This window comes from Callorhinus ursinus, unplaced genomic scaffold (genome assembly GCF_003265705.2).
Source record: "Callorhinus ursinus isolate GAN/ISIS: 27379988/994484 unplaced genomic scaffold, GSC_fseal_2.0 scaffold381, whole genome shotgun sequence".
NCBI classification, from domain to species: Eukaryota; Metazoa; Chordata; class Mammalia; order Carnivora; family Otariidae; genus Callorhinus; species Callorhinus ursinus.
Genome location: NW_027397436.1, coordinates 1 through 8,693, shown reverse-complemented (window position 1 = coordinate 8,693; position 8,693 = coordinate 1). Strand labels below are relative to the sequence as shown.

General features: G+C 37.1%; 1 long non-coding RNA gene across 1 annotated transcript; it reads right to left on the bottom strand.

Moving 5' to 3' along the window:
* Positions 1–5,639: 5,639 nt before the first annotated feature.
* On the bottom strand, positions 5,640–8,677 carry LOC141372029 (uncharacterized). Its single transcript, XR_012377369.1, has 3 exons — positions 8,514–8,677; positions 8,036–8,135; positions 5,640–6,829 (listed from the first exon to the last, which is right to left on the bottom strand). It is a non-coding gene; the product is annotated as an uncharacterized lncRNA (long non-coding RNA).
* Positions 8,678–8,693: the final 16 nt, after the last annotated feature.

Genomic DNA, 8,693 nt, shown 5'->3' with positions numbered 1-8,693 from the left:
TGGAAGCAAATATAGAAACTATTTCAAGGAGTATTTGGAAAAATGCTGTTGATTAGTCAAAAATGAAGACCAAGGTTTGACCATTGACTTAGGTTAGACATCCCCTGTATTCCACCTATTCACCCTGCTTTTTCCCTTCCCACCCCCACCAACAAAACACAACCACTGATCAATCACTCATCTTTTTATTCTCTCTATAGATTTACGTTTTCCAGAATGTCATATAGTTCAAATTCTACAGTGCGTAGACTTTTCTTCAAAGAAGATTGGCTTCTTTCCCTAAATAATATGCATCTCAGGTTCATTCATGTCTTTTTTTGTGGCTTAGATAGTACACCTTTTAAATCAAGGAATAATATCGTATTGCATGGATGCAACAGTTTGTTTATCCATTTACCTTTTGAAGGATAATTCGGTTGCTTCCAGTTGGAACAATTAAGAATAAAGCTGAAGGTATTTCTGTGGACATACATTTTTAACTCATTTTGGTAAATAAGAAGTGTGGTTGATGAATCATATGATAAGACTGTGTTTATCTTTGTAAGTAACTGTCACATTTTCTTCCAGAATGGTTGTGCCATTTTGCATTCCCACCAGCAATGAATGAGAGCTCCTATTGCTCCACATCCTCTGACAGTTTGCTATTGTCCTTTTTTTTTTTTTTTTTGGATGTTAACCATTACTAGTAGGTATTTTGTTGTAATTTGCATTTCCCTAATGACACATGATGTCAAGCATCTTTTTGTATGCTTATTTGCCATCTGTATATCTTCTTTGGTGAGGTCTCTGTTCAGATCTTATGCCCATTTTTGATACTTTTTCTTATTGTTGAGTTTTAAGAGTTCTTTGTATATTTTGGACACCAATCCTTTATCAGATACGTATTTTGCGAGTATTTTCTCCCAGTCCGTGGCTTATTTTTTCATTCTCTTTACAATGTCTTTTGCAGAGCAGAAGTTTTTAATTATGATGAAGTCAACTTATCAATTTCTTAATTTCATGAATTATGTTTTTGGGGTTACATCTGAAAAGTCATTTCCAAACCCAAAGTCACCTGGATTTCCTCCTGTTATCTAGTAAGAGCTTTATGTTTTGCATTTTACATTTAGGTCTGAGATCTATTTCGAGTTTATTTTTGTACATAGTGTAAGGTCTGTGAATGTACAATTGAGTGCCAAGTTTGGGCACAGGGATAGTGTATGGGAACATCCAAGGCCAGAGGTATTCATTCGTTAACAAATATTTAATAAGTATCAACCATTTGCAGAGCCCATTCTAGATGCTGGCAAGGACTGGGATTTCTTCTATTACCTAGCAACACACCACCCATCAAATTCCTTCCTCTAATTCCTTCCCACAAGCCAAGTTAAAGTCTCTGTCCTGGACTGAATGTACAACCAAAGAATGCTTTGTTTTGAGAATATCAGTGCAGCCGATTGCTATCGATGTTCTTTTCTTCTTTGTAGACCTGAAACTTGATTTCATTTTATTGCTTCCTTTGCAGTTAGATGTGGTCATAAGAATGTGTTCAGGTCAATGGAATGGGAATGGAAATGATATGGGCCACTAGTAGATCTGGCCCATAAAATCTCCTAAGTAATCCTCCCTCCACATTTTGTCTTTCCCACATTTCCCAAATGAATAGACAACATCTACGGACCTAGTGGAAAAACAGGTCATGAGATGGAAAGTGCCTGGGTTCTTGAATTGTTGTGTATCAGATGACCACACCACCCTACTGATTAAACTGAACTGTGCATTAGCACGAAATTAAAATTGTGGTTGAGCTAAAGACATTGGAGTTGTTAAACTTGAACTTACGCTGAAGAAAAAATAATTCACCCTGCTCAAACTGTTGCCTCTTGAACTCTAAGCAAACTCCTCTTGCCACCAAGTGCAGGCAATAGGTAAAAACACATGCTTTCAGAAGCTAGTATGCAATGTCAGTAAGTGAAGCATGATATACGTATTGCTGAAGAGATCTTATTCCTGAGCTAAAGACACCAGCAATTATTCAAAGCTAGGTTTATTATTTTCTTTGTGTTGTTAGGATTGTGTCAATATTTGTAAGCTACTTGATGTCCATGACTTTGGTTATCTTATTCAAACAGCATATTATCCTAAGAAGTGCTTGGCCCACAGACGACAATACATTTATTTTTCTTTCTAATAAAAGGATGACTGATTATGTGAATAGAATGTGGGATAGAGTCAAAAGTACCTTTATATTTATCAGTATACTCCCCTTATCCTAAGAGTATATAAAGACTGTAACATTTATTTTTATGTCCTTATAACATTTCTAACCTTGCTTCTTACATATAATACTATCAATAAATGTTTGTTGAATAAATGATCAATAAATATTTATTGCATTGACTTTTAGGCTTGGGCTTCTTCCATAAATATGAAGTGAATTCATTCTTTTTTTAAAGATTTTATTTATTTTTTAGAGAGAGAGAGCGTGGGCGAGAGAGAGAGTGAGCAAGGGTACAAGCAGGGGGAGCTGCAGGCAGAGGGAGAAGCAGGCTCCCTGCTGAGAAAGGAGCCTGATGCGGGACTCGATCCCAGGGCACTGGGATCATGACCTGAGCTGAAGGCAGACGCTTAACCGACTGAGCCACCCAGGCGTCCCGAAGTGAATTCATTTTATATAGTCTTTTAAAATTGCTTTTGTCTGTAAATTCATATTTTCTCCTCAGAGGCAAAACTCCATGGTCAATGTGAAGGATTGTTTTTCTTCCTCCTACAAGGTATGTATTTTTTCAGAATAGGAAGCATGCACATTACAGAGATTTAGAGACGCTAAGAGAATTAGCAATCAAGTAGCTTAGGTTCTTTTATTTCTACAAGGGGTGAAAGGCCTTAGGAGTTCATGAGACACTAAAATTAATGATGCATCCTAATTAAGTAAACGTTTGGGTTCTTTTCCTGATTGCAGGACTGTACAAAATACAAGGGGAAAATGATCACATTGCTTCATATCCATCTTTCCATGAAAATAAAAGTCCTCCCACTCCCTGTCAGTCAGTCTCTTGTGGTCTCATTTTGATCTCACATTTCTTTTAATATTTTGCTAGTTTTCACCGGCTTCTGCACTTACTGTTATTGTGCTTAGTATCTTTTCTTCATACCATCTCATTGTCATACAATCTTCAAATGTAACGATCATTATTTACTTTCTCATACCTATATCAATACCTGTTACAACCAAATCAGCATGAATTGGTTGCTAATATGTGTAAGACTCTATGCTAAATAGTATATACCAAATGAATAAAGCCATGCAATAAGTTCTTAAACTGTTTATTTCTGGAGACTAGTACTATTGTCTGGTTGTCCCCACTGTGGTTCCTATTCACTCTCTATGTGAAAAAAAAAAAAGTGATTTCTCATTCTGAATCTTCTACTTAGTTTGTGACTTTGGGCAAATTAATGAAGCTCTTTGAGACTGTTGCTTCATATATGGCATGTTTGTAACCAAATTGCACAGTTGATATGGAGATAATCTATTTTAAAAGATAGGCCTATTGTAGGTTCTTCAAAAAATTCTGTGAATTAGGGCGCCTGGGTGGTTCAGTTGGTGTAGTGACTGACTCTTGATTTCAGCCCAGGTCATGATCTCAGGGTTGTGAGATCACTGGAGCTCAGCGTCAGATTCTGCACTCAGGGAGGAGTCTGCTTGGGATTCTTTCCCTCTGCCCCTCCCCCCACTCAGGTTCTCTTCCTCCCTCTCTCAAATAAATAAATAAATCTTTAAAAATAATTCTATGAATCTACTTATCTTTCCCTTTAGCAATTAGAAATTTTTATTTAACAATAGGTAGCTTTTGAATAAGGGTGGATTTTGGTTTCAACTCTTAAAACACAAAATAAACAATATAAATTCTTTTTCATATGCTCAAATGTTTTCCATCTTTTGCAATATTTCAGATTAGTCTAAAAATTGAGTTTTATTAGAGCATATTAGACAGACATAAAAATATGTTCAGATTTGCTTCTATTCTTGTTTAATTCAAGAATAATAACCCCTTTGAAGTAACAACCACCAATGGATTTCAATGTTGTATTTGTCTTTTAGGTTTGTCACTTTCAAGAAAAGTAACTTGCATGTAATACTCAAATTTTGATGTCTATGAAAGAATGAAAAATGGCTTCAATTACTCCAGAAAACTGAACATTCCTAAATGACTGAAGTTTTATAGCTTTTCTGCTATTAAGAAAGCCCTTTGTTAATGGAACATGGATTGTTCTTTGCATAATCATGTCTTCATTTCTTCAGTGTATTGTCTTAGTCTCTGATTTTATTTCATTGTGTGTGTGTGTGTGTGTGTGTGTGTGTGTGTGTGTGTGTGGTTTCAGATATGTCTAGTTAACCATCTTATTTTGAGATGGCTTTCCTCTTGATACAGTTCTATTTTTTTGTATTGCTAGGGAATTTAAAAAGTAGAACTGCAGGGGCACCTGGGTGGCTCAGTCAGTTAAGCATCTGCCTTAGGCCATGATCCTGGAGTCCCAGGATCAACCCGGCCCAGCCCTGTGTAGGGCTTCCAGCTCAGTGGGGAGTCTGCTTCTCCCTCTGACCCTCCCCTCTCTTGTGCTCTCTCAAATAAATGAATAAAATCTTTAAAAAAAAAAAAAAAAGAAGTAGAATGGCAGGTGACCTGATGGAGTTCGTGATATTGCAGGTGTTGGAATTATCTACACTTGAAGGTTGTATGGGAGGGTGGCGTGTAATAGTCTAGGGAACGACACAGTGAAGTACAAAAACACTGAGAATCTTTCCTGAGAAAGTAAAATTACACGAAGAAATGTTCCCTAATCATTGAGGGCAGGGACAGCGGGGAGCTGGGGAGGATAAAACATGATGGAAGTAAAAACGTTCTACAATGGACAGTATTAGTTGTCAACAAAATCAACTCCAACAAGGATGCAATTTATTCATCTTTGTACTACCTTCTCTTTCATCTATTCCTTATCCCAATTCAAACAATACCTGCTTTAACAACTAGTGATAGAATTTAATTGATTTACAATGAATACTGGCTAAGAAGATAGGAAGACTAAATTTAAAGTTCCTTGGATTACCAGTTAGTACATGATTACACTAATCACTTAACCTCTCCGGTTCTCAATTTCTTCATCATAATCAAGGAGTTAGACTCAATGGCATTAAAGTCCCTTCAAGTTCCAACATGCAGTAGTGCCCTGTATCTCTGGTTTCACTTTCCCAGGTTTCAGTTACCCTACCCACAGCTTCAGTTTCTGGAAACTGAGGATCCTCTTCTGAGAAGGAGTCGAAGGTCAGTGGTAGCCTAACGCTATGTCACAACGTCTGTGTCCTTCCCTCACTTCCTCTCGTCACATAGGCATTTGATTATCTCACATCATCACAAGGAGAACAAAGGTGAGTATGGTACAATAAGTACTTTGAGAGACACACACTCACCTAACTTTTATTACAGCATATTTTTGTAATTGTTCTATTTTATTAATATTGTTAAACTCTTACTGTGCCTAATATATAAATTAAACTTTATCATAGGTATGTACGTGTAGGAAAAAGCACAGTATATTTATAAGGGTTCTGTACTATCCATGGTTTCAGGTGTCTGCTGGGGGTCTTGGAATGTATCCTCTGTGGATAAGGCAGGGGACTACGGTAATTATTTTGAGATTCAAATATATCGGCTCAGTTTATTTAGCAGCATATTCATCTTATGGAGGAAGACATGAAAATGCTTTCACACTTAGGTATTTAAGAAACTTTAGACACTTTCAAAGAGGAAGTTCTAAAACTAAAATAAACATATAGCAGAGACTAAAATGAATAGATTTAAATATTCTAATGAGGAAAATTATATATGCACGTGTGTGTGAGGTATGACTGGCTCTCTTTTGTATGCAAGAAACAGTTTGAGTTTACTTATATTACTACATTTTTGTTATAAATTTGATGTAAGGTTAAAACAACCTAAAGCACATTGACATTTTTATTCACAAGCAAATTGATTCACAGTTTCTCTAATACAATATGCCTTGAACATTGCTTTTAGATTAGACATTTTAGTGGATTAATAGGTAGGGAATACATTAGGTGGTACCTATGCACTTAAAAGAAGAAGCCAGGAGAGCAAACAAAAACAATACCAGAATATAAAAATGTGCTAAAATACCAACAGTAGATGTGCCTTGAGATTATCCAGGAAAGGACATGCTCAGTATAAAATTAAAATGTATGACTTTTGAGACGGGTCTAAGCACAAACCAGGTAAGAGCTAGCTAAGAGATATAAAAGCCTATGGCTCTATTTTGAGGTTCATCAAACTTCATATGATTTAATATAATGCTCAAATACTTAGTTTAATAAACTTTAAGTGCCACAAAATATGTTACAGTTAAGGAATCACGGGTCACCAAATTAATATTTTTATCCTGTACTTTTTATTCTCCAAATATTTAAAAGAACAGCAACCTTACATTTATTTCACATGTAGAATAAATATTTTAATGTTACATTTTCCAACTTAAGTCAGGTTGGGTTCTCCACAAACAACTGTATTTCTTTGAATGGCAATTTAGGTAAGTAGGTTTAGGCAGCATATGAAGATTGTATATGAAAAAATATGCCCTCTCTGTATCACAAGGTTGAATTTGGAACAAATGTAACTCAGGACATCCATCCTCCTTATGTGGACCTCAGATACCCCTACCAACATTTGTCAGCCTGTGTAAAACAGAGACATATCATAGAAGTAATCTTTTGGCTAAAATTTGATGACTGAAGAAAAGCTTCTGCTCTAGGTCCTTATAAGGGCTGGAACACAGCCTAAGGAGAGAAAAAAAGTTCTATACATGAAATTTTCTCCCTGGACAATTTTGATAGTGATAAAGACTACAGATACTTGGTTGAGCACATGCATAGATTGCCTTGTTGTTGAAATATGACACTTGGCTATCTCTCTTCTGGGATTTCCTAGGTTTCTAGAAAATTGATGATTTGAAATGAGTCTATTCTTATCAATGGAATTTTAATATCAGATATTTTGGATGAAGTTAAGGCCATCCTATTTGTATCAGGAATAAATTTTGTGCAAGTTAGCTTATTCTTTATCATTAAAATTTGGGAGTAAGAGATGTATAGCATAAGGTATAACAACAATGGAGGAAAAAATGATACAGATATTACACCAGTAAAATATATTCTATAACTCAAAATTGCAATAATTTCTCTCAGAACAATTCTCCTTTAGTTTTTCACATCCAAAATGGTCAGCTGACATGGGTAAACCAAGCTCACACAATTTGCAAGATGTATTATTCTGTATACTTAGTGACATATGAGGTAAGCACAATCCAGGGCTGTTTGGCTTCCTCCCACTTTTATACTCTTCACATAACAAGCAAATGCTGGCTGGGGGTGCTAGAGACTCATGAGAACCAGAGGGCTTTGTGAATTTATAGGTATCATCACAACATGCAAATAGCTATCTTGGATGCTAATAATTTGCATTTGGTACAAAGAATCGGAACAAAGATGTACACATTAGTAAGGGGTACTATAGCTTTAACTTACCTTTAGCTTAAAGCTTACTTATTAAGCTTTAGCTTAATACACATTCTTATATCTGGAATGAATTTTAGAACATAGCCAAGGAATATGAAAACCTTGGACATGGAGCTACTACCCGAAACTATTTTATTTTCAGAAAGAAAAGACAGTAAGAAATAAAGGAGGTATTTAAATACTCTTCTAGCAAGCAAGCAAGCAAGCAAGCAGGAATCAGCTTTACCTGTGTGTAGGTTTGAATGTAAGAAATGAAGAGCCTTAAAGCCTTCATATTGCCTTCTTAAAAGGCTCCTAGTTCAAATTCACCCTTCCATGCTGCTATTCTCCTAGGAAGGAGGAAAAGAAAATTTCCACTGACCCAGCTCCTGATTTACATACAGAGAGCAAATAAATGAATGGAGTGGGGGATGGGGCAGTGAGAAGCAATGTGTTTCCTTTTCAACCACAGAAAATAAGATTACTTACCAAGAACATTTTTTTCCAGGGCAAATGTTTATTCCCTCTATCATTTGGCGCCTCCGTCTCTGCAAGCAATCAATTTCCACTCTACCTTTCCCTCCTATTTCTAAAAAGAGAGAGAGAGGGAGGCGGATAATGCTTAAGCTTCAGGGTCCAGAGGAAGATAGAGTAGAGGGCAGAAGACTCCCACAGCGCTCTTCATCCAGATCCAAGCTCAGAGAGTGAACCCATGGGGAGGGAGGGATCTTCTCTAAGGAGGGTACTGAGGGTGGCGAGGGGGGGAATCATTTCACAGCCAAAATATAAATCATCTACAAAGAGAATTAGCAGCCCCTCAGTCACACAAGCAATTCCCTGAGAGAGCGAGAGCGAGAGCGAGAGCGAGTGAGCGAGAGAGAATTTAGGATTTGGGTTTCGGGTTTGGGCTTGGAGAAGGGATGGGACCCTGGAGAGGAAGAGAGAGAAGGAATAAAGCTAATCTTACCCGATCGATCAGGCGATCGTGTGTGCCGTATCGGGATACGAAAATGGCAAGAGCACGCGTTCGGCAGCAAAGCCATTTCTAACATACCTCCCTCGGTAACTCTGCAGGAATCAGAGGGGACGCGAGAGCCTCACAGCCTGTCACCCGCTCCCCCAGGAACGGTCCTCAGAACCTCCAAAG